This window comes from Chamaea fasciata, unplaced genomic scaffold, assembly GCF_029207755.1.
Source record: "Chamaea fasciata isolate MVZ Bird 193981 ecotype frontalis unplaced genomic scaffold, bChaFas1.0.hap1 SCAF_11, whole genome shotgun sequence".
Lineage (NCBI taxonomy): Eukaryota > Metazoa > Chordata > Aves > Passeriformes > Sylviidae > Chamaea > Chamaea fasciata.
The window spans coordinates 8,604,298-8,631,396 of record NW_027094096.1 but is presented as its reverse complement, the minus strand read 5'-3'; positions in this window follow the sequence as shown (position 1 = coordinate 8,631,396).

Genomic DNA, 27,099 nt, shown 5'->3' with positions numbered 1-27,099 from the left:
ATTCAGGAAGAACCTTTGGTGTTTTCCAGTGAGGGATCAAAGCACTGCATGGCAAGCTGGCCCGGGCAGTTTGCCCACAGTAAATGTCTGGAAGGTAACCAAGTGGCCTGTGTGCCTGCTTTCCATCATAAACGCTAACTGATCCACCACATTCCAGTAGAAAATCTGCCCTTTGACTTTACTATATGTAGGAATCAAATGGGAGGATTTGGTAGATGCTCTATTGCTCAATCTGTGCAGTTTCACCACAGCATTGAATATCTTCTTTTCATTTTGGGGTTTTTTTGGGGATGGGCGAGAGGGATGGTGGTGTTCTTATATTCTGTCCATACACCTAATTCAGACAAATATTGGTAAACTTGGTGCAGCAATTGAAAAGAGGTTATTAGAAAAATGAACATGAGGGCGAGAGAAACACTTTTTTTTTTTTCCACCAGATTTTATGTCAGTTTTAGTCTTATAATTTCCCCCCAAAAAGTACTCCTGAGACAAAAAAAAACCCTCATGACTAATATTATTGTAAATTCATGGTTATACAGAGCTTCTTTGCCTCCATGACATGCCGAATCAAAACCTAAACAACCCCTTAAAGAACTTGACAAATCATTAATAAATAATCATGTTTTCTCAGTTATCATTCAAATAGCCATAAGATTTCAAAATAAAAAGTCAATTAATATGAACGAGGCCTACGCTGCTGCAGTGGGAGCAGAAACAGCATAAACCTATAAAACAAGTATGCTCACAGCTCTCAGTGCCATTCTACCGCTCTGCCTACCCCAGCTACAGACAAAAGAGGAGTGTAGAATTAATTCTCACTATGAAGTCTGGAACTCAGGGCACATTTAATTCATGGTGAAGTTAGAGGACTGATTGTAGCTTCAGTGGAATTCCCAGACACCTGTAACTGATTTAAGGGCACAGGTCCCTTTGCCTTTCAAATGCAAGTCATGCTCTAAGTCACCCAGACTTTTTTGTACTGACCTTCAATCACACTTAGATCAAGCACCAAAAAAATGATGAAAAGCATAAAAAACCCACACCCAACAACACTTCACAAGTAACTGAAACCAGCTGGAACCTTCTATCCACTCTAATGTTTAGTTACAGGATCTCATTTCCACTTGCAAACATGAAGAGTAAATTGACAGACCTGCAGGATGAGGGTTGCTGACACACGAGAGCCAGTTCCTGGGAAACCAGGAGATCCCAAACTCCCTAAAGACTCCTGGTTCTATCTTGATCTTGATCTTCTATCAATATCTTGAATGGGATGAGGAAAAGGACCCTGTGGAATATCTTAATCTTAGATTACATTAACTGTACATTTTTGAACTACATTTATTCATTATGAATATAATATCATCCACTCTTCAGTCTACTGGTTCTTTTTAAAATATGACAGCAGTTCAACAGTAAACCAAAAGCACACAAAGCTGATGGAAACTGCTTGCAGGGCAGAAAGAAATTTTTTTGTCAAAAAATAATAGGTGTCATTATTTAAAAAAATTATTAAAAATAATATGAAAATATTATTCAAGAAGAACCTGGTACCAGTCCAGTTTCAGTAAGCATCTAGTTTAAAATTTTGGGAAGGAAATGAAAAAGAAAGGAAAGTGCAAAGATTGAAAAGAATCCTACTTGAATTTTTTTATGTGAAAAGTATATGTAGGGCTCAGAACGAATTTGCATTCCAAGTGTTTAAGATGAATGATAAAATAGTGTTAAAAATAACATTAGAAATAGAAAAGCCAACTGAAACTTCATTCCTCAGAAAAAGAGCTGGTTTCTTCAATCAGTTTTCATTCACCTATCTGATTGTTGCTGACAAAAATATCAGGAATTTTTCCCAAATTTAAAAAAAAATACAGGAAGAACCTCTGACAGTTATTGCCTCCCAATATGTCTCAGTGGTTAAAAAGGTGGGACAATATTTTCCACTCTTTGCTCGTGTAGGTCTGTAACCCCATTTTTGAATGAAAAGCAGGAAATTTCCTGAAATAAAGTCAGCAAAATTTAATTTTCATTAAAAAAGACTGACTAATGGTAGTAAAACCAGGAATTAACAGCAAATTATTTCAACCCAAGAAGCTCTACCAGCTCAGTCCATGCAGTGGGAGGGAAATTAGTGTGACACCAACAGATCCTCTCTTCTATCCTTTATAGCCCGTCACTAAGGGCTATAGGAAGAAATTTTCTCTAGGAAGAAATTACTGCATTAACATTTTTTGTCTATTGTTCTCAGCTTGGTCAGTATTGGTGTAAGGATCCAGTAGTTTGCAGACATTATGAGGGGTGTGACATAGTTTACTAAACAAATAAAAATAAATCTTTAAAAAGCTACTTCATCTCAACATTAAAAAATAAATTTATATAAAAATAATAATTTACTTTTTTATTTTTTAATACATCATTATTATATCATTATAAACAAAGCTTCTGTGGTAGCAGAGCCAGAGGGAACCTGCCATTGCTCTGCACCAAAGGTGTAACCTCATCTTTAGGAGAAAACTCTTTAAGATGGGTGCTGCAAAGAAACCTCAAGTCCACCAACCAAGCAAATGAGAATTTGGCAAGTATCAAATCATCATGTGCTTCATGAAAGGCATGGGCAAAGTGATTAACTAATCAGTAAATTACAGTTTGCTTGATCCAGTTGGAGAGAGGAAAGGAAACATCAGGAATTTTTAAAAAGAGTGAGAAAATGAATGGGATAGAAGCCCAAATTTCAAATGTTTCAGATTTAATATCTGAAGAATGAGAGCTCCAAAGAAAGCACACTGTGTTTCCAGAGGTCTCTGTTAAGACAGGAGGGGAAGCCTGCCACTCCCCAAAAACATATTTCATTGTAATTCTTTTCAGTCTGTCATAATTATGTGACAGATGTAAGGCAAGTTCAGGGTCAGTGATCAGAAACACTCATGAGTTATGGTCCCTCTTGTGCCCTTGCTGCCCTTAATTTAACATGGCCTCACAGTCACATTCCCCAAACACTTAACTTTTAACCATCCACCTCAAAAGACAGAGCAATTAGTGATTAAAAAAAGAAAAGAAGAAGAGAGAATGGATATTCCAGACACATCTGGAGCAGAGGCTTCTACTCAAGAAGATTTGCAGACATTGGGATGTCTCCAATGAAAAAGAAAGAAAAAAATATGGCTTTGATTTGTATGAAAATAAACTTTTTAACAAAACCAATTCTATTATTTAGGCAAAGTAGTTCTTATCAATGAATCATAATGCTGTGTTTTAAAAGTTTTACATTTGAAGAGAATTTATGACTCTGATATATATTTTCAGTAAATTGTGAAAAAATTACTGAATAAAGTCATATCTAATAAAAGAAAAAAAACTAGTTAGCTCATTAAACATCATTCTCTGCATATGCAGACTGTCTTTTGCACTGAACTGCACTTGTCTAAACTAAATTTAGAATTTAGGACTTCCATTCCTTTTTGGGGAGGAAATATTATTCTATACTTTTCATCCCACATATAAGTTTTGTGATTTCTCTTTATAGCATATTTATAATTTTCCATTAGTAATTTCCATCAGGTTTTCTTCTCATGTGTTCCTCTTATTTCCCCCATCATGGTGCCTTCTCTGAGTTCCATCCAAATTTGTATTATCTTCTTGGCAGAAATGTGTCACAGCAGTGTGAATCAGTCGAGGTGTGGAAGCACTGAAACAAAACTGTGCGGTGCTGTTTAGCGTTTTTGTTGTTGCTGACCATGAATTATTCCTGAGAAATCCACTGAACTTTCAGAAATTCATCTGAAACTTCCAGCTCCATTTGAAATGTCACTGTTGACAGTGCAGTGACAGCAAGATCATGGCATCACACGTTTCAGTATTGCCTGGGTGTGCATTTCCAACCACTTCATCAAGTGGCATTAATTAATATTAAAAAGAAATGCTAAACAATTCCACACAAATTCTTTTCTGGACAATAAACACTCATATAAATATGTTCTGATATGATTCCCCTGAGTATATGCACAGTGCAAAAATCTCCACAATTAAGCCTCAACTCTTTGCTCATAAAGAAACTGTTGTTTGTATTGCTATGGAAATTCTGAAAGAAAGGCTTAAATTACTTCTTTCTTTCCTTTTATTTGGGTCAACAATCATTTAGAAAGAAAGAAATTCTAAAGGCATTTTTTCTACCTACTTTTTTTGCTGGTTTAATCCCAATACGTTTTTCAACTAACAAATACCTGGACTGGACAAGAGTAAAGCAATTTCATTTAGAACCTTCATTTTCAACTGCTTCAAGTAACTCAATTTTCCAACAATTTTTTGATTTAAACAATTGGAAGATTCTCTACATTTTGTTCATATAAAGCTTGGCTCTAGAGATGTTGGAAAAAATATGTGCACTTTTTATTTTTGTGTATGCTGACTCTCAACAACAATTTTTTCAGACCACGAGAAATGTAGGGTTTTATTACAGCTGTCTTTTGGGGTTGCAAATTGTTAACATCTGCCTTTTAGTATCATTTTTTACAATAGTCTGCTCTCTCGATATTCTGTTAATGACTGTAATTTTCTAGTCAGCTGCTATCTGTCAAGGTAGTTTAAAGGTCACTTTTTGCTATGTATTAGAGAGCCTCTTGCAGAAAGTGGGCCTGGGTTCTTTACAGCAAGCAGAGCTTATGCTTGGATTTGCTTTGTATGTCAAACTGGGAACTCAGCAGCCGCAGGTCACAATGATCTTTCAGTCTCTCTCTTCTCTGTTGCTTAATCTTTGGTCATACCCTTTTCTGTATGTATTTTTTCTAGTGACAGTTTGGTGCCTCCTTTGTTAGCCTTGATGTATTGATAAGACATTCCTTACCCATCTCTGACAGGCAGCACTGTGTTAAAGCAGAGAGAGACATTTCCCACCCATCTCTCCCTGCACAAGCTTGTCTTCTGGAGATTTTATATCCATTACAAATGTCATTGGACACATACAATCTTTTCCGTGGTGTTTACCAATGTTATGCCATAAAGAAAATAATGGGTCTGTGTATTTCTAGCTTTTTTATATATCTTGAATTCAACTTTTCTGTGATTACTAAAAGAAAGATTGCGCATTTGCCTTGGCAAAAGCATTCTCCCACCCCAGATATTTGCTAGTAAGTCTCAAACTGAAAGAGTGCATTTCCTCCATGGCTAAAATTAAACAAAGATAATGAGAACACATTTGAACATGTGGAGTGCAAAGGCTGCCTTACATCAGCGATCTGATTCACATTTGAGGCATACTTCACTGAAGGAAGGAATCAGGGTGCTATCCTGTCTTTTGGAAGCTGAAAACCTTTAACTGAATCATGGAATAGTTGAGGATGGAAGGGACCTCTGGAGGTCATCTGATTCAAACCCCCTGCTCAAGCAAGGTCACCAAGACCAGGTTCCTCAGTACTTTGTCTCCTTGGGTTGAGTATCTCTCCAAGGATATAAATCTCAAAAATCTCTCAAGTTCTCAATCTCCTTTCCAGTTAAAATAGTTTTTGATATGTTTAAAACAAATTTCCTGTATTTCAACATTGTCTAGAGAGTCACAAGCATTTACAATTATGCAATAATGAAATCAGCAGTCATTGATAAACTAGGTTATAAAATACAGAAACTTAGTGCTGAAAGAACTCTATTCTGCACAATTCAGTTCCTTAAGCCTTATCAGGAGGGAGGTAATCCAGGTGTCCTTGCTCCTCAGTGAATAGAATTCACCTGATCCCCTAGTGCAGGGACTAACCTGTGAGAAGATTGAATCCTACAAATGAAGGACATCACAAATAAGTGAAGGCAGTGTTGAGTTTGGTTTCATAAAAAAACAACAAAAAAAAAAAAAAAAAAGCAAAACAAAACAAACAAAAACAAAAACAAAACAAAAACAAAAACCAAAAACAAACACCAAACAAACAGAAAAAAAAAAAAAAAACGCCACCAAAACCTAACAACTTTAAAACTACACCAGGCTTCTAAAACTCTGAGTATGTAGTTGAAAGATGAAAAAATCAATTGCCTTAACCTCTCTAGAGCAAGCTCAATAAGTATATTTTGGCTGCAGGGCTGACACAGCAGGTTGAACCTCATACACTGAAGAGAAAAGGAAATAGAGAGAAGCCTTGATCATATTCACAGTCTCACTGGGAATTCTCAGAAAATTAGATGGAAATTGGAACTGGTCCAAAAGAAGGTGGTGCTGGAACCATCACACTACTTTTTGGTCAAAATCCTTAAATTGGGACTGTATCTCTGCTATCAAGAGGATAGGAGAAAAGATTTAATCCAAGTCCCTTGAATTTTATTCAATACCTTGGAACTTCAGTGTTTAAAAACTATTTGAGAGAGTCTCTATAGAGGTGGACATAGAAATATATCACAGCTCATAAAAGGAAAGATACATTTGCTATACAAACACCTCTGTTAGAACGAAAGGTGTTTGCACAGGCAATTTCTAAAGGGAAGTCAGTCACTGTAGAAGACAATCATGGTAACCTAAGACAAATTATTACCAGAAAGCAGAATCGCCCCAGACGTGTGCTTCTGTGGGCTCACATCTTTCTGGAAGCTGATGCATGTAAGCCACTGACTAAATCTTTCAGCATAACCAACAGCAGCAGTATGCAGAATTCTTTTCCCAGCAGTTACTGGAAACGATGAACAATAATACATTTTGCATATTGAAACTAATATATGCAGGAGTTGGTGCTCTGGGACTCAAATGAATTGCATAAAATCCCTCATTTGTTAGGAGAATGCCACTAATGCCTGACCTCCTTAATCCATATTCAGGAACTCACAGATCAGAAAGGTCATCTCTAACTAACCACCTATTCACATGTATATTCTACATCACCCTTACAAATGGGGTTGTTGTCTCCAAATTACAGAAAACCAACAACAATGACATCATTAATTCCATGAATACACTGTCTTGAGAATGATACAAGTTTCTGCATAATAATAAGCATTTGAATACTCCTTGCAATAGCAGTCACAGCCTGCAAAGCCCACTGAGTGGAAGGCAGTTCACTGAGTTTTGTATCACAGAATGCTCCCAGTAAAAATACCAGCTATCAAAGGCAGCGTTTTACTAGAGATTTAGGGAAGAGACACCCATTAAAGCATATCATTTGGATGTGCAATGTGAACCAGCTCGTAGTAAAACTGATCTTTTGGCTTTAATGTAGCCTTCAGTTTAGGGAGTCATAGAATTTCAAGAATGGCAAAGAGACGTATCCTGAAGTCCACTATATTACTTGATACCATTGATTATTTTACAGGTAAACTAAAACAAGTTGCAAAAATGAGGAAATAAAATTAGAGATTTAAGTTATTTCGTTAAGTGTTCTATATCAGTGCTCTAAGTTAAAATTTTTCTCAGTAGCAAAAGGAAAAGCTGCACAATATTAACAAATTTGATAAAATCTGAACAGCTCTAATAGATAACTGCAAGTAAAAAAATGATGGTATCTTTTAAACAATCATAGTGCACAGGCAGATTAAAAGCAGATGTTTATGGGTGAAACAACCCTTCATAAGAAGTAGCTATTAGGTTACCAAATAAAATTGAATTTACCATGGCTGTAAACTTGGCAGAAGGGGTTTTTTTTAGCATAGAAATAGGCTGTTATTTATTGATATTTAACCTGAGAATGATAGACACTTTGTAAAGCATTAGCCCAAATTCTATAGTCTATGTACTAGAACAGTAACTAATGAAACAAATACAGTTCAGGCTGAAGTGAATATTTCAGGCCTAAAAAATGTATTATACAATTGAAAGAAGAAGTGGCTTTCAGCCCCCAGCATTTTGTCACATGAAATGGCCTCCTGAATGAATCTTCTGAGTGCCAGCCTTTCTCACAATGGTATTTCTCATAAGATGTATCAGTGATGCCATTTTGGTTTTTGCCTTTTTTTCATTTTAGATGTTCTCTGTATTCTTTGCACATATATTTGTAGTTCTGTAGCCTATTGTATTAGTGGCAAGTTTACCCAATAGGCAAAAAACAAAAAAAAATTCCAGAGCTCCAAGCCCCAGGGGTACAAGGCCACTATCCTATCTTAGTTATTCCTGGGAACCATGGCTGAGAACAACTCCTGGAGATACATCCTCATGGACAAAGTACAGCTGGTGCCAAGGGGGGGACTCCAGAGAAGGGGCTTGGCCAGGAGGGAATTCCATCACCACTTGTCCTCCTAATTGGTGCTTTTTGTCAATTATGCTAATTTACTAAATGTATAAAAACTGTAGTCACCCCGTGTGGGTGAACTTTTGTGGACACCTTTCCATAACTACCCCTGAAAGCTTTCAATAAAGATCCATTTTTATGTTGCCTCCTTACTAAAATTATCTTGAATCTCATTTCCAAGACTGGAAAAAGGCAACAAGACAAACTGGGATACATGGATAAATAGGTTGGTGGGACAGGGTTTGCTCTCCAAATAATGAATTTAAGCTTTAACTTTAATGCTATTATTTTATCCTGTGAATTCAATGATTCTGTACTAAAAGAGACTTATTAAACATAGAGTAAAACAAGAATAGATTTAAACCCAAGTTTGAGAATGGAATCTCTTCATTATTAGTTCAGTGTAGCATGGCTGGTTAGTATCTGTAGTAAGATAATATGTTGAAGAGCACTCTATAAATATAGAATTCCTTTCATTCTGCCATTAAGTACTTGGATAGTATTCAGCATCTTCTATAATGGCATCTAGCTATATACATAGTACTCTGCTGGTGAAGAATTATATTAATCATCATTTCCAGATATAACTCTTACTTTACTTAGCTGTGCCTTCAAAATAATTATTATATTACACAATTATATTATGAGAGATATACTTATCATGGATCAGACCTTCTGGTTGATAAGTAAAAGTAAGCACAGGATGAAAAACCAGTCCCCATTTGTGTTTTGCATCAAAGACAACACTAAGTGTGTCCTAGAATTTTTCCTTCCCAATCCCATCTTCCAGTATTTATGCCAAGGTGTCTTCCAATAGAGGAAGCTCTCTGTGGAAAGCTTGTTCTTTTCCTGTTGGGGTCTATTTTCTTTCTTCACTAGACTTTCTAATGCTTTGTAATATAAGAAAAAGGAATTTATTCCCTCTTTACAACCAGAAAAGAAACTGAAATTGTGAACATAAGTTGGCCAACACCACCTAAAGAATTTCTGAAAGACAGGGGAAAGGTATTTGCTACAGCTGCACGGTACTTATAGTGTTAAATTAGTATACACGAGATTATGGAATGTGAGGATAATCTCAATAAGATACAACCAGATTTATAAATAAAATAACATAGGCAAATATTTAAAAGTATTATGGACATGATAAAAGAAGGGGGCAAAAGGGTATAAATGAAAGGTGTTTGCAGGAATTTGAGCATCTCCGGGAGACTGCAACTGTTCTGTCCCTGCCCTTTTGCCTGCATTCAGAAACAGCCAGCACCAGGCACAGTCTGTCCCTGTAAAAGATTTCCCTCTTGGTTTAGAAAGAGAATAACAATCTGTAGTGTCATAATATGTTTGGCAGAGTCCCATTGTTCCAGGCTCTGCTACTTCCTACGAGAGAAATGAAGCAAGTGCAAAGGAGCATGACTATATTTTGCAGTGCTAAACAAATGATTCAGACATCAAATCACTGTCAAATGTTTCTACCTTTTTTTTTTTTTTTCAGTTCTCTGAGCAGTCCTACACAGTCTTCAAAAACCAGGAGATTTTCAAAACTATCAAACTCCAAATTTTATTTTAAAATTTACTTCACTCCTTGATATTTTATAAAGAAAATCAAGATTAATCAAAAGTATACATTGGTTTTCTTCACTGCAAACACAGTGTTAAGGAATGATTACCAGCATTTATTGGGAATTAAAGACTTCGTCTAGAAAGTTTGGTGCATCAAAAGAAATTTAACAGAAATACAGATGCCTTTGCATAAATTTTATTGCAAGTCAGAGATTACTTACTTAAAATTTTTTGAAATATTAAACAAAACAAATCCAACCAAGTTGTGCTAACTGTAATTTTTTTCTAAATGTTCAGGCAACCAGCACTGCCCAGCCCACTGGAGTAAAGCAGTAAACAAGAAAACAGGATTCCTGGTTTCTACTACAATATCTATCACCCAGGCAGGTAATCACAGTTCCCTGCACTTCTGCTGTACATTATTTATGTTGCTGATTTAAACTGAGATCATCTGGACAAGAGCTGCCTTTCATCAGATGTGTCTGTGGTACACAGCAAAACAAGGTAACAAAGTGAGCAGTTAGGACACCTGATCTGTATAAACTTTCAATGAAAAAGTGATAGTATAAACAGAGAAAAATCCCTCCAAACTGCTCATTTACCTAAGAACAATGTGCAAATGAAGATAAAACCTAATTTCTTACAATTTAACTACAGAAACATGTATATAACACAGAGTTTAAAGTATACTCCAAGCATGAAATCCATGGAGACAAGTAAAATATCCAGTCTTACAGCTGACTGAGTTACTTGCTGTAATTACTTTTTAGAACAATTTTTCTTCCATATATTTTTATTTCATGACTATATCACTATATAGTTTAATATTTTCCAGTGAAAAATGTATTCAGCTATTTCACTCATTACCCAATCAATTTTTGAATAAATTATTCATGAAGAAAATTAGTATCTTTGACCTTTGGAAGACAGAAGATACATAATGACCTCAAATAATTAGGAACTACAATTAGAAATAGAGTTGAAATAGGAAAGAATGTGATTGTACTTCATAGGCAATAAATTGTTTAGAGAAAAATGTTTACATTTGATTTCCTTTCTGCCACAGGCCAATTCAATATTTACAGGACAATAATATTTCACTCTTTGGTGACAATTTTTAATTTCAGTACACCTTTAATCCAGAAAAACAAATCAATATTCAGCTATAATTTTTTACTTTACCAGTCAAAATTCAAACAAATAGCCCTATTTCCCTTCTAGACTTAATTCCTAAAAGGAATGTGACTAAGGTGAAGAAGGGCAGAGTGCTGAAAGTCATAGAGGTATTTGTACTCGAAAGCTTTGTACACATTTCTCTTTTCTCATTCTTTACATGTCTACCTCTGAAAGAGAGATGATGGTAAAATGGTGATTTCTCCAATTCAACACTAATCGTGGCAAATTTTACAAAATGCATATAATGGAGAAGGTAATGGGCTCTCTTAGAGATCACTTCTAAGAGTCACATTTACCAAAGAAAAACCCATGTTGCTGGCTCCTTTTCCCTTTTGCCAACTGCCCCAAAAGGGAAATGCACTCAGCTACTTCTGCAAAGCTTTCTGAAACATTACAATATTAAAACAGTCAACCCCTCGTGGCTTGTGGGGCTGGATAGTAAATAGAAGTTAAAAGTGTATCAGTCCAAAGGTGCTGATAGGTGAAGGCCAATGAAGGTTTCCTGAAGGAAATGTCATCAGCATTAGAAGTTAAATTATGAGCTCCTTTTCTTGAAGTGTAGACACTTAGTTTCAATTTACTGATAGGTTTTAACATGGTTTTGGGTATCAAAGTCCTTGACTGAAAGGCAGAAGAGCATCTTCCTTGATTGCCTGGTCATTATTCCAGTTGAGCTGAGATACTTGTTGCTGGTTGTTGTACCTCCTGACTAGATTTTGCTGCTTCCTGTTAAAGTTTAAATGGCACCTATCTAACGTAAAACCAGGCACAAAAAGATATGGACACTCTTTTATTCAGAGATTCTAAGACATTTCTGACTGCTGTGTCTATGAAAAGGTTTGCCTTATGAAAAAAGTAAAAAGGACTGAATTCATCCATTAATTAATTCAGGAAAAAAAAAAAGGCAAACAATGAAATTCACTTAGGTCAGAGATTTCAGGTGTGTTTTTTTTTGTTGCTGAAATGTATTGGAAGATAGAAAGATGACCTCAATGCCCACTGTTGGGTTTTAGAGGGTCAGGAGCTAATCCGGCCCTCATTTGGACTAATTCTGCTAGAGTTCCTTTGAGGGACTAAAATGACAACAACTGAGCTGCTGGGTTCCAGTTCTGCCAGGGCCTTAATTTTCCAGTGTCATTTTGGGCAGTTCTGAAAAATGACTCCTGCCTCCAGCTGCTGTTCTTTAACACAGAGATATGATTCATGGTCAGCTCAAGGCATGGAACGATGTTTACTTCAGCAAGGACTCCCTGCTCCAAGAGTAGAAAACAAAATCTGTGGTTAAAATTAAGGCAAGGTCCATCACCAAGATCAGCCAACAGCAGAAATGTTGGTAGATCACATTGTCAATAGGAGAAGAAGCCCCTTTCGGAGAATCACAATTTAATGAACAAACTCTTACCAGTACCACAGAGACCAGCACTTTCCTGCTTCTCACTGTGTAAACTGGGAGAGGTGATAGTGGGACTGCTTGAGGATGGGGCTGAATCAGGAAATTAGACTGGGAGACAGCTGAGTAAGTAACCTTGTTTTGTAGTGAATTATATGAGATATGAGATTAACAGAGGAGTTTTGTGCTGTTCTTAAGAAAAACAGGAATCCTGTGTTTATGCCATCACTCTGCTGACACCAATGACTCTTACTGTGTGAGGAGCCTGCAGGAGACTGAGGGAACTGCCAAGAGTAGAATAATGAGGGGAAAAGAGAAGTATTAAAAGCAAGTGGCTGGTGGGGTTCTGGTGATATTCAGAAGCACTAAGAAAAGCAGATAATTACTTTGTCAGGAGAGCTAACCAATTGCAAAATGTTCTTCTTTGCTCAAAGCCTGCCCCATGGCCAGCCACGGATTCCAAAAAGCTTTTTGTTACAAGTCTGCAGCTTTTCCAAATGAATCAATAGATGCTGGGACTCCATTGGACTAGATTATTTGTCTGCTGTAATAAGCATGCTTGATTTTCAGGGCCTGCCATTCCGGAGGCCAAATCAAAGATATGATATTAACTTCTATCAATGATGCAGCATCCAAGGCAATAGAAGAATCCAAATAAATCCATTCTACATGCTTAAGCCCATCTTCCTTTCATGCGTGCCTGGTGATGGAAAATGGTGGTTTTTTTCCACCCTGCCTTAGCATTCTGGGGCATGAAAAAAAAGAGATTCTGTTGCAGTAATGAAGCACAGGGAAAAGAGAGCTTGTTATAAACTGCTTACAGTTTAGGTTGAAGGGCAGGTTTTCATTAGCTTTGTTACATTGAGCCTCATCTTTAGACTGGAGGAATTACCAGAAAAAAACTTCATAAGAGAAGGTGGATCCAATGCACAATTCATGAAAGTAAAAAGCCAAGATCTAACGATCAAAAAAGAAAACCAAAAATTCTCCCCTGAGACAACGCTCAAGTTACACCAACAACAAACATTAATCAGCACTGTTAAGACACTCAGAAAGGAAGTCAATGTCTTATTTGAGTAATAAAAAATTTCTTTTGGTTGTTTCTTGCTGCAGTTTGTTATTCAGTCTTTGTTTCTCCTAAATGTCAGGCAGATCCATCTATTTTCCCATCCACAATTACTCAAGCATTAGTAGCAGGGATACAAGTTACACAAGTGACTATGGGTTTTTCTCAATCAGAAGAACAGCGTATACAGCCAAACTTGGCCTTAGTGAAACCTCATGTATTTACTTGCTTCCACAGAGAAAACTAAACAAACTGTTACAGATTTTATTCCTTTCCTCATGAAATGACCAAACAAAAGATCTTTATTTTAAATACTTGGAAGAAAACTTCAAAAAAAATTGCTTACTCAGAAATATTAGAGAATTTCCTAAAGGACAAAGTGTTCATAAAAGAAGAAGCAGTTTTCTATAAAATAGATTAAAGGCTGTAATGATGGTATCATTAATTCTCTTACAATTCAATCTCATCTTTATAGAAAGCACCGACCCTCTCCACTCTATTATGTTTTAGGACCTGATTTATGAAATAACCCCAGGATATTAATGATGCCACAGGTACCAGCTGTAATATTTCAGGTGGTTTACAGCATTGCTCTAACGATGGAGTACATTTAGTTTGAACTCCATTGCACTTTATTGTGCAATACTTGCTTTGGGGAGCACTGAGAATACATACATGGCCTCAGTTACACTTAATAAATCCCCTTCCCCAAAATTTATCCTCTTGTTCTGCTCTCCTGTGGTTGCCCTGTAGTCTTCTCTCAGCCTCCTTTCTACACACACATTTGTCTTGCTGAATATCCGAACAGAGTCCATAGGTGCATACCCCAGATGCCTCTCTCTAGATTCTTTACCATATCTCCCAAATTTCTCCCCTCTTTAATGATCCTCCACAGCTTCTTTTCAAGTCTGGTCCTGTGTGTGCAGATTTTCTGCTCCACATAAACAAATTTCCAAATAGCATTTTACCCTGACTCATCTTGAAAAGCTCTAATTTTTAAGTACAGCACAGTTAAGTTCAGAACAGCTAAAGGGATGCTCTTGATCATGTCTTGTGCTTAAATATCCTTAGCATGACCTAAAGATTCCTTACCATGTTCTTCCCATCTCCCTCTCATAGAATCATAGAGCAATTTGTTTGTTCACTAGAGGCCACTGAACAAAATTATTCCATTTGCTCAGTACATGCATGTAGCTGAAGGGCCTCTATGCTGGATAATTCACTCTGGTTAGGCTGCAGCCTGAACCCTCCAGAACAGAAGTTACAAAAGCTAAGATGTCCTTAAGACATCAGACAATTAAGACATAAAGTCATTAAGAATTCAGACAATCTTAAAACATATGAAATTTTTTCTTCCTTTTTTTTTAAAGTGTACTTGTCAAAACTATTTTTCCTACTTTTGCTTCAAGACCTCTTCCAACTATATATATTCTTGTGTGATATAAATGCTCAGGTATCTATAATCAAAAAACAACTTTTTTATGGGAAAAATATGACTAACACCAATATTGTTCAAAACAATACCTTTTGCCCAGTGATTTAAGAACTTTATATGACTTTATTAAGCCTCAATCACTCCCATAGTTTTGAAAAACAGCATCATATTCATGATTTTTAGTTTAGATCACCTAAAGTGAATTTAGTGAAAGAATGGACCTCAATCCTGAATTTCTGAAGTGTGATTTGGGCACTCAATGTCCAGCACAGAGGAATTGCCATCAGCTTTTGCACCCACTGGGGACTAAGAATAACACCCACTGCAAAGTGCAGTTATGCATTTGTTTATTCCTATCTGTTTCCACTGATTAACACCAGACTGCTTGTAAAGCAAGAATTTGAACTAATGTTGGGAAGGATTATCAGTAAGAGATTAAAATCCTGTTTCTCACTAATATCAAAATTTGCATCAAAGTCTTTTCAAAAGACATTCTAAAATAATCAGTGCAAATGATCACACACGGTTGCCCCATTTTCCTTGAAAAATATTCAGAGAAAAAGTGTTACCTGTTCTTCTACTGCAAGTTTGCATGACACAATCACTGTACTGATTGCCACAGACACCCTGTTTCCTCCTACTGCTGAAGAATCAAGTTTTCAAAGGTTGCTGGAAAAATTTAACCCCAATAGATCTTGCCATCAAACTTCACTTTTTCATGGTTTGTTATTTCTACTGTGTTTGACACTGTGAAAGCAGAGGTCAAGGCCCTATTAAGACAGGTTATCAAAAGCTGAAGGAAAGTGAATTCATACCATTTTCACCATTATATGCAGTAGCTGAACTCACCTCTCAGTGCTTATTGTTTAAGACAAAGTTTGACCCAACAGGAGAAAAAAAAAAGAAATTTTACTGCTTTCTTTATTTCCTCTGATGGAAAAGACAGTCATGCCCTCTATTTACAGTGTCATAAATCTCATATCCATTTTTCAAAACACAGACACTAACATTTAGGCCAGGATTTATCATATTGGGCAAAACTACACATAGCCACGACAAACATACCTGAGAAACAGACTCAGTGTCCACCTACATCTTAAAAAGAAGAGGTTAAAGGCTGGAATCTCTTCATCAATGTGCCAAGGCCTGAAACACTTGCCATTGGGTGTGAAAATGGGACACAGCTGCATACAAGATTTTTGCTTTTCTTCATCATAATAAATATTCTATTAACCAGTCATATGAGTGTCTACTGCTCCCTATCCACAGTATACAGCACTGACACCTGCACCAAACAAGGCAGATTATTTGGACCTTCTCCTTTCTTAAGCAAAATAAAGGCCAGAAAGAGGCAGAGAACAGGCAAACCAAGAGACCCCAGTGAACAGGCAGGCTGAGGATCAGCTGCTGGGCCAGTCAGTATTGGGGCAGAAGAGGAATACCCATCCTTAAAAGGATAACAGCCAGGGTGAGGAATTGTAATGAAGGGAATTACTCCGATATAACCAGGTCTTTGGTAACCTCCACAACCACCTTCAGGGCATGGAAAACATACAAAGAATTTACTGTGAATTCTGAGAAAAAGAAAACAAAACAGATAATACAGTGGAATTAGGCTGCAAGAAGCTTAATTGAGGTTATGAGAGGAATTATTAGTTGGCTGGAAAGATGGAAAGCTCAAAATCTTCCTTCTGCTTCTTTGCATAACATCTTCTCACTGAGATCCTTGTACAATGCTCCCTCTGTAAAGCTCGAGCCCAGGCTGCACATTGAGTCTAAAGAACAGGGACCCGTTAGCAAAAGAGAAATGGGAGGAAAACTGCACTGGCCAAGACAAGACTGAGGAAAGGAAGTGTCAAATGAGATAGCATGTTCTTCTTGTTCTCCTGAGTTACTTGAAATAAATCAGCCTTATTTGTTTTTACAGCTGCGTGATCTATGGCACAGATACGGAAAGTTTGGATGCAAATCTGACAAAATTGCAGACAGATGTCTTCTATTTACAGAACTACCATTCCAATTGACCAACAGTCACTGTCATCACTTTGGAATCAGTCCTCTAAGACTAAAACTAGTCCCAATTAAGCAAGCCTTGATCAATGTAGGACACCATGTAAGTATTTTTATGTTATACACCAGTAGGTGTTTTGAATTGCTCAATTAAATAATTCCTAAAAAAAAAGAAAAAAAAAGGAAAAAAAAGAAAGAAAGCTCCTCCATTAGGATCAAAAATATTGTAACAACTTGATGCCATTGCATTTGAGAAAAAAGGTCATTGAAAGAGCCTGGCTGATCAAGATATGTATCTGTGAAAGGTTCACCATATACAAAATAATATCCTGACAGAGGCAGTATTGGCAGATAGTACTAACAAATTAACGCTTAACATGTTGATTTATTAGATATTACTTATAGCTCTCAATGTTTTTCAAGCATGAAAGATTTGAAAAGACTCTGGACAACAAAACCTCCATCATTTTATAGAGATATTATGATTTTATTATTATGTCAATGCAAGCTATCGTCTCTCTCATTTTCATATGCTACTTCATATTTTCCTCTTGTTTTTGCTGCTGACATTGATTATTTTAATTTATTTTCACAGCCAGATCACTAGGAAGAGCAAGAGTATTATTTGTTCTTTATTATGGTACAGAGATAAAGAGATCTGAACCCATCCCCTTTGCCAATCACTGAGTCAGGAAAATATATATTTCACCTGGTGCACTGATTATAGACTAGGTTTAATAAACCAGCAAGAAATGTAATGACCTTTCAGCTATCTTTCACTGCAGGAGAAACCATCAAGGTCTTAAGTTTCCAGCAAACCGTTTATAAACAGTAATGCTCATTTCAGATAACTCAAAAGGCAATGCAGAGAATAATCCTTAACAGATTGAGTAAATGGAAGCATATAAATCATGCTGTGTATATTTTAATTTCTAAATAATTATTTAAGGCAATTTACATAAGAATTTGGGCTATATCTCAATTTTTTATTACGATACAAAACAAATTGCCATAACATTACAGGTATTGTTATTTTAAAACCAACATTCATATTGAATTGGGGCAAACATCCTCTAGTCATCCCCAACCTGATTAAAGATTCTTCAGTAACCCCCATCAACTGAGAGGCTCCAGTTTGGCAAGGACCACTGCTGTTCCATCCTTATGCTGCATTTCCCCACTCATCGAGTAAACAATTTGACATACAGTCAGCAATTCCACTGAGAAAGACTTGCTCATGTTTCTGACCACACCACCATTTTAGGAATGGCTACTTCCATTCTTAAACGGAAAGAACTCCCTAAATGATCTGCTGAACTGAGCCCTACAGAAGCAAAATCACCCAGGCCATGCCCTTGACCTCATGGGCCAAATTTTCCTCCCCTTACACCAGCCTTTCCTCAACATATTTGCAGAGTCTCTTTGAGTCGTGATGATGTAAATCACAAAAAAGTTGGGAAAGCTCAAAGATATCTAGAACAGAATTTTAAGAACATTTTCCTCTTCCATAGGAATAATACCTTGCCTACAAGCTGCAATTCTGAATCCCAGTTCTTGAAACAAGAGAATGTTTTCAATTTCTCTGATAGCAAAAGAAGAGAATGCTGACTAAACCTATTATCTTCTCGGTGTGCTTATTTTCACTTTGATGTACAATAAATAAAAAATGAACTGACAATACCAAAATATGAAGACACCATATCATTGTCACTGTGTTCTTACAAATCTGATCCATTCATGCTGTTTAAGCTGCTGAAGCCTTTGAAGTTGGAAAATGCTGCCATGAACTTCTAGCACTGGTAATTAAGACATAGTGTGGCAAATCAAAGGAGACGTGCTACCTTGCATCTACAGTTCCTTACTAAAAAAATGCAAGCTGAGAGTCACGATAATAAATCAATTGGTTCTGCTTTTCAGTAGGAAAAGACCTGTAACTTGTTATATTATAACTCAATCCCATCTTGTATCCAAGATCAATTCCTCTTTCTCTTCATGCTTTATGATCATTGAATTTCTTTTTCTTAAGGCTAATTTTTCTTATAAAAAGCAAAGGAAATACTGCAGGGTTTGAGGAGAAAAAGAAAAAAAGAAAAAGAAAAAAGTCTCTCATCATTTGTCTTCTCAGTGGGGAGAACAGGAACATTTCCTTTCCCCTCTACTACCACATTTTTCTCCTTCAAGCTGTTGTTGTTTTCCCATAAATTTCAGCAGGTTGAGCTTCTGAGGCTGTGCTAAGATTTGGGCTGGGGAAATATAGCTTATAAAGGTTTATTAGCACAACTGTGTTAAGCAATGTGCGTGAGTGTGAGGGAGCCTTGTGTTCTGGGTAGCAGACTCCTTTCACAATTCATAGTGTATTAAACACACAAACTATGAAATATTTCAATAAAAATAAATCAATATGTGTTCCAGCTGGAAATCCCACTGCCATATTAATTTGTTTACTGCACAAACCAAATTTCTACATACAACATATGGAATTGTCTCAGTTTAAGTCATGAGTTTCACTGAAATATTTAATTTTTCCTACCTCTATTCTATTTTCTAGTTTAGTTTTTGCATAAAAGTGGGTAGCAGGATAAGGACTTATTAAAAATACAGGTATGCCTAAAGGGCACAGAGCAGTTTGTTTGATTCTAAGAAGCAAAATAAGAAAACCTTCTGCATAATGATAACATTATTCAACATTTTCAAACATGTGGGCTTTTACACGGCCTTTCCTGTCTGTTTTCATGATCTAAAGTTTTTGATTCCTTCCCAGAACTGTGAGCTTCTCCAGCTACTCTAAATCTGTGCTATCCAGCCCAACCCAGCAATGCAGACAAATTTTCCAAACCTAATTGCATATGTAGGGATGAGCTCATGCTGGTCATTTCCCTTCTCTCCACCTGCTTGTGCTACAGTGGCAAAGCCTCACGGGCAGATCTAAAAGGAATCAGACAAACGTTGACCATCTACAGCCATACATGCCAAAGGCATGTACATACATTCTACCCATTACCTTGGACCCCTTCTCACATTTATTAGCAAATTGCTGTGTAACTTGTTAGGTTTTTCCTACAAAAGCACATAAGGCCAAGGTGTAAATTCCTGCTGCCACTCGTGGGTACTCTCTAAATAGTCCTGAACTTTGTTGTCGTGGCTGTGACACTTCCTGAATGATCCTGCATGAATCATTTCTCCTCCACACCCAGGAAATCACCTTTATTAAAATCGTAAGATACTCAGGGCAGACCAGGTTCTTCATTACACATTTATACAGTTTCTTTTGCAATAGGACCTGACTTCAGGGTGTTACAAGAGCAAGCATGGGACCTACGTCCCCTAATGTTGCGCATTTTGTCAGTTTTCCAGCACAACATTTGTCTTCCCTTCCAGTACCATCAACTTCCTTATTTCTATTTTTCTGCAATACCTGAATTAAATTCTCCCCAAACAGCAAAGATTCCCATTTCTCTTGACATGGGAACAGTGATAATAAGTACACAAGGTTTCTCACCTTCTAGTGTCCAAACGTCTCCTCATATGTCACACAGGAAATACCCAGAGCAGCTGCTACAGGAGTCTGCCACTAGAAATCCTAAGGGCCAATGGGGGCTAAGGGCCATCCTCATTTTAAAACATAAGAATGGTTTTGAACACTAGTGGTATTTAGAAAAAAAAAGTTATGCTACTGTCATATATTTATATATAAAATATGGACATTTAAGAATAAACTAAAAAACAAAAGGAAAAAACCCCTTTTTTTCTTTCCTGAAGGCCATTCCATTTCTGACGAGGCTTTCTTAAGGAGACTGCAGTGAAATGAACCACACAATCAAACCCCATCCACAGTGCCCATCCAAGCGAGTGTGTCTATAATAACACAGACTCACTTTGCTGGTCTGGACAGCTCTTTCAGCCCAGGAGATTATTCCTGCTGTTCACAGAGAGGAAGTGCATGGGACTCCTCAGATGTTCCTGGATCAGCTACCTGACCATCCTCCACAGCTACTCTTGGGCAGACACATTTAGAATGATATTTCTCAACATAAACAAGACCACTTTCTCACTGATTTAACTAGATTTCAGGGGAAAAAATCACATTAACTTGAAGAGACATTTTGAATTGATACTTGAAACAGAAAACTTCACCCCTTGTGCTTTTCAGGCAGTTTCCCAGCCCAGAATTAAAGGCTTTTGTTTAGCAGTAAGCCTTATTCAAATAAAAACAAAACAAAACAAAACAATGATTCAGAACTAATCAGGGAAACTCACAAAACAAATGAAAGGATGTATTTTAAATTCAGCAAAAAGGCTGTAGTGATGTAAATGTTCCCAATTTCTGTTAAATAGTGGTAACAGCAAGCTGGTCAGTGAAGCTTCCTAAGCTGCACAAATAGAGTGCAGCTCTAAGGCTCAAATAAACTTGGAAGGAAAATGACAGAAACACTTTTCAGTAAATACAACAAATACAAATAATTTTCAGCTAAAAATCAGAAATAAGTCCAATAAGGCTTTGTGATGCCCATTCAACTAAAACACACCTTAATAAATAAAGGATTACTAGTCTAATGCATTCTGTGTTGAAAACTACTCATTCCAGTTAAATTTTATCCCATAAAAAAACAAACTAAAGGGATTATGTCCAAAGGTGAATATATGCACACACACATACAAGTGTGATTGACTAAACATCACTGTCATTCATTCACCAAGTCCTGTGATTTTATGAGTCAGAGATTAAAACCTATAGATAGAAATAATAAAACACCTTTAGCTTATTTTTCCACAGTAATGCCATCAACTAAGATTATATTTGTGAGATACATTTGAATTCAGTTAGGTTAATAAGATCCAAAAAAACCTAAGATTTTGAAGACCATATTTTTCTCCAATACTCCTTGAAAAGGAAACATAGATAGATTTCAATACCTTGAAAATTTTAGGGTTTTTTTAAGAGAAAATCTTTCTAACACAAAGTGTTATTAGGGTTAATTTGCATTGAAATGAAAACTTTGGTCAGACCTCCTGCTTTCTGATTTTCAGCCATGGTGGAACCAATTCTAAAATCACCATGACATAAAACCAGGCCATGTTTGAGTGAATTGCTCAAGCCACCAGCCTGATTCACTCATCACTTGGGAACAACTGAGAAGTGGCTGCTCTTGATACTCATTTTTAAGACTTTCTAAAAAGAAATTCCATTTTTCTGATTTTCATAAATAGTTTTTCTGCAAGGCTTACATGTACAAAAAATGCCAAACTGTTGAAAACAGATGTCCCTTTTTTTCAGGTAATCTATTTCCCTCCCACTTCTAGAAAAGTATTTTTCTTTGTTTTCAAAGATATTGCTACAAAATACTCATATAAACAGCATCGTTGTAACATGTCACAGATAATAAAGCCTCATCATAGTGAAACTGTATTCAGCACAGTAAGGAAAAAATCCTTAGAGAAATGACTCACAAAGAAAAAGCCCAGTGAAAGCCACATAGGTCTCTGGAAGATAATATTCATTCATAGCATGCTTTGAGAAATGACAGCACTTGTGAATAAAAATAAATAAACCAAGGCTACAAACAAGAGGAAAGAGAAAAAGAAAAAGTCAGATCTAAACACATTTTAAAAATCCCCTAAACCAGATATGTGTTCTCACTAAATTATGTTTAATATACTATATAGAAAAAAAAAATCTAATTCTTTACAGAAAGATTTTCTGTGATCCCAAACCAAAAAAAGGAAAAAACCCAAAAGCACTCCAAACCAAACAAAGTTGAGCTGTTTAATTACTACCATCAATTCATCTCAGAACCTGCAGAAAAAATCCACTCAGAAATTGCACAAAAGGGCTTGCAGAAATGTGTGTTTATGCTTCCTTCCTCTCTGGTTGTGAGTAGAGTTATGTACACACTGAGGCACTTGCAAAATCAGATTCTAAAATTAGAAATCTTCACCACACCAAACTGGATTCCTGTTCTGTGCCTGGTCAGCTCTTACCCTCCTGAGCAGCCACCATTTCACCTTTCACATGCCATGGGGCTTATTTTTTACTTAAAGAGACTCTAAAATGGAAAAGAAAGAAAAAAGGACATCCTCAAGATTTTCTGATCCCCTGAAGGGTTTATCTCTTTCCTATTTACAAACAAGGAAATTGATTGATGTGGATATTAACAAATACCACATTTTTCTACTGAACTTACCAAGACCCTCTCAAAATCGCAAGTTGGGATGTGCATCACTTTAAGTAAGTGACATGACACGTTAAACGTGACAACACTCTTTTGTCTTCCCCAGAATACTCACAGGTATTCCCTGCCCCCAGTGATTCACTACAATCATTGGTATCTATTTAAACTTGGGAGAGCCAGAGCTATAGGAAGTCCCTAAGTTTTGTCCAGGAGTTCAAGACTGCTAAGCTCAGCATCATAAAAATATTTCTATTCTATTAACACCATGTATATTTTCTAAAACACCAGTGGCTTTGTGGAGACAGGCTTTGTCTAAACTCAGAAAGATGGTTATAAATTAAAGAGTAAGGCTCAAGTGGGCTGGGCTACTTCCCTAAATAAAGTTAAATAAGAATGTGCTCTACTTGCTTCCCAAATCTCGAGCCTAATCAGAAGCACGATGTAGGAGGAAATCTGCTTAACAAAACCCAACAAACAGAACCGCTTTTTAAAAAATCTTTTCCTGCACTGGATATTGATATGACCACATTCAGGATGTACAAACAGGAACAAGATCCTTTAAATGGCTTTCTAGAGACACAAGAGAAACCAGAGAAATGAAGGTAAGACAGGTAAAACTAGAAAAGAGATCAGGAACAGTGAGGATTTCTTTAGTCTGAGGAGATAGGAGAGAAGCAGAGGGAAAAGTAATGAAAAAATCTGGGGAAATTAGGAGGAGGTTTCTTTGTCATGTCAACTCAAAAAGATTGGGATTTGTTATTATTATTATTTTTATTTTAGAAAAGTAGCTGGTTTGTAAGATGTGTCTGTGAATGTCCCACTGTTCTAGCAATTAGTGCTCTGCTAATCAAAGTGCCACATCAAAGTGATAGACATTGTAGGGTAGCAGGATTAAAAGACACCTATAGCAGTGGGCTCTCTTTTAGAGGTTGCTAAGCTTGGAGCATCTATTGATTAAATGCTGCAAAAACCCTTGGTAAATACTTCTCTCTACTTCCTCTCAGTGGCACAAAGGCAGCAAGCAGAACCTCATATCTGAAAAAATATAAATGGTTTGGTAAGAATCTAATATTGTACAGTTGCATTATGGTACTGAGTATTATCTTGTAAATACAGACTGATTTTCCAAGTCCTCAGTTGTTGCCAGCTTGGATGAGCTCAGAAATCCACTTTTCTTCCAGCATTAAGGACTATCAAGTATATTAAATATAAATAACAAAGTTTTTGCAACTATAGTGATTTTTTTTTTAATTTCAGAGATTGAGAATTAATATATAATCCTATACAGTTACTTTTATGGGCTCTGATACTTCTAGAATCGACTGCAAATTTATTATTTGCATCTCATTTCCATACAATACAACAAAAATTTCACAGTGGGAAATTCATGCGAGAAGAGGAATAGAAAAAGGGAGCAGGAAAGGGAGATAGAAGGGAGGTGAAAATAAAGCAGGAGGGAAAGAGAGAGCAAGAGCATAAGAGGGTAAAAGCAAGTATGTGACAGCACAAGCAAGAGAACATGAGTGGGGAGAGCAAAGAGAAACAGAGGGGGCTGAGAGAGGTGGGGGAGAGAGAATAAGAAAACAATTCTCTTTTTGCCACATCTTGAAATGTGGCCAAGTGAAAAAGTTGGTGAAATGGACTTAATAAAATAAGCACCTGCTTCTAATATATGAAGTAGGATGATTTTTGTATAGTTGATTTCTTGTGTTAGAATTGCTGGTAGGAAATTGTAATTAAGGCCAGATCAAAAGTGAAAGGTGGTGATTTCCTCCATTCTCCCTCCAAAGGATTGTGTGTTTTAAATAGATTTTAATCGTTACTAAGATAAACATGTCAGAAATGTTTGGTTCTAGAGAGGTCTCAGAGCTTCTTCATGTGGTCTCTGGCTTGAGGAGCTCCACTCAGTGTGGCTGCAGCTGGAAATCTCTGTGCACCCCAACCATTACTTTTCCACCCAAGATTCAATCTCCTGTACCAGAATTGCCTGCTGATGTCCATGACCATGTCTCAGACTTTTCAGTTATCTGTTCAGATAATTGACTCAAAATTATCTTTGAAATTCACTTTGAAAAAAATTCATTGACAACTCTATAAATTATATTTTTCCCCCTCATCTGCTTATATAGATCCAAAACTCAATCTCTTTTTGCTAAAACCTACTTTGACACTTTCAGAAGAATATATGCCATGATTTTGTTAAGTCTTTACCTAGGAAAAGCAGGTACTCTGACATATTTCTACCTCTGGCAGGGAAGGGTTTAGCCCTCAGAACAACCCTCAGGGGCTCCCATTTACATAATGAAACTAATATGCTGCAACACACTCCAGCAATTCTTCTGGATCAGATACTTCACATTTATTATGGTATTTTGGTGTACTTTTAGCAGGGCAATTTAATTAGAATTATCCATGGATAGTTTAAAAACTGAATCTGCAGATCATTTATTACTGGCCTGTATTTACTGATGCAGCAACAAACCCATCTGGTTAGGGCTTATTCTTTAATTAGTTCATTTAACATTTTTGTCCAAAGTGAATCGACTACAACTTTATCCACAGCACAGGGCATAAATCAGTCTCTCTCGAGCACATAACCCAGTGACTTAATGGGGAGTATCTCTCATTGAGGGCAATTTTTATACATTTCATTCATTGTGCCAGGATTGTCAGTGTGAAATTGCAACAACAGCTGGCTAAAAGTGAGGGATTATGACCTTCTCACAGTGATTACATGCTAAAAATTAATTGTGTTCCCCCCCCCAGCACTGTGGCATTGTGATTACTCCAAGCCAGGAGTGTGGGTGGGTGTGGGCGAGATGCGTGCAAGAACAAATAGATTACAAGGCACACAAATCAATGCTTGTTATTGCTAACTCATAAAAAATGGTTTCTAGCTAACAATACTGAAAGAAAGAAAGAAACAAGTTTAATTTAATTACCAGTATATCTGTTTTGTACTCTGGAGCAACTGAACTAAGATAAATTGTGAGACTAACATTCATCTGGATGTTATATTAAGATGCTGGTACAGCCATATCTTTCAAAGCCCTGAGTTTACTCCACCAATCATTTTTAACAAATACCTCAGTCCTTTTCTATGCCATAAGTAATATAGTAAATCTTGTTTCTTTTAATGTTACAGCATCTTTCTTCTTGATGCTACTTTTTTTCTGCCAGAATTTGCTGCAGGAAATATTGATCTCTGCTTCCTCAAAATGAGTTTTCCCTGTACCCTTTCTTATTCAGTGGACCCTACAGTTTGTATGCTGGATATTGCACATTCTCTCTCTGGGGAAAAGTGTTCTGCCACTTTGCAGTTTCTTTAAGCAGAATTTTTTTCACACTTTAAATAGCATTGCGCTGTGCCAATTGTGAAAAACAAAACAAAACAAAACCAAACCCAACTGAAGCCTGTTTGGTTTATTGTATACATTTAGTTACACTCAAAACCATTAGCTGGGAGCCTGAGGGCCAAATCCAGCATTAAACTATCCCTGACTTAGTCATATCCTTTCCCAGAGCAGCATGGTAGGCAAACACAGGAGCTTCAAAGAAGCTTCACATATTTTTGCAATGATCAAAAGCCTATGAAACATCTTAATTTGCAAGCTTGCTCACAGTCACAGGTAGCAGAATTAATATGGGGAAAAAAAAGAGACTTTTGGGCCAACACTATATATAAGGACATTCCTAGTAAAAGTAAGTAGCTACGTCTCTGTATTTTTTATGCATATACTGCTTTGTTACTTTAGGCACTGCCTTCAATAATCCTCCATTTTTGGGTTCAGATCTCTTAAGAGTTATGGGTGATCTCCATCTATGGTTCACAGATGGTGCAGCTCAGCAAAACTGTTCCTTCCTATGGGTTGAAACTTGTCTTTCTGCTCAGTACAGGAGAAGCAAAGAAAAAGAACTGTAAATGACACACATACATTTCTTCATCTGACCACTGGAAATATGACTGTGAACACTTACTTTGGCTGAGAAGAAAGAAATTTTTTCCAGTTGCCACATCTTATTAAACAACTGTCTTTATTTTCCAACGCTTGCATGTTTATTTTCTTTGCTCCCAGCATTGCATGAGCTGCTTTCCAATATGTGAC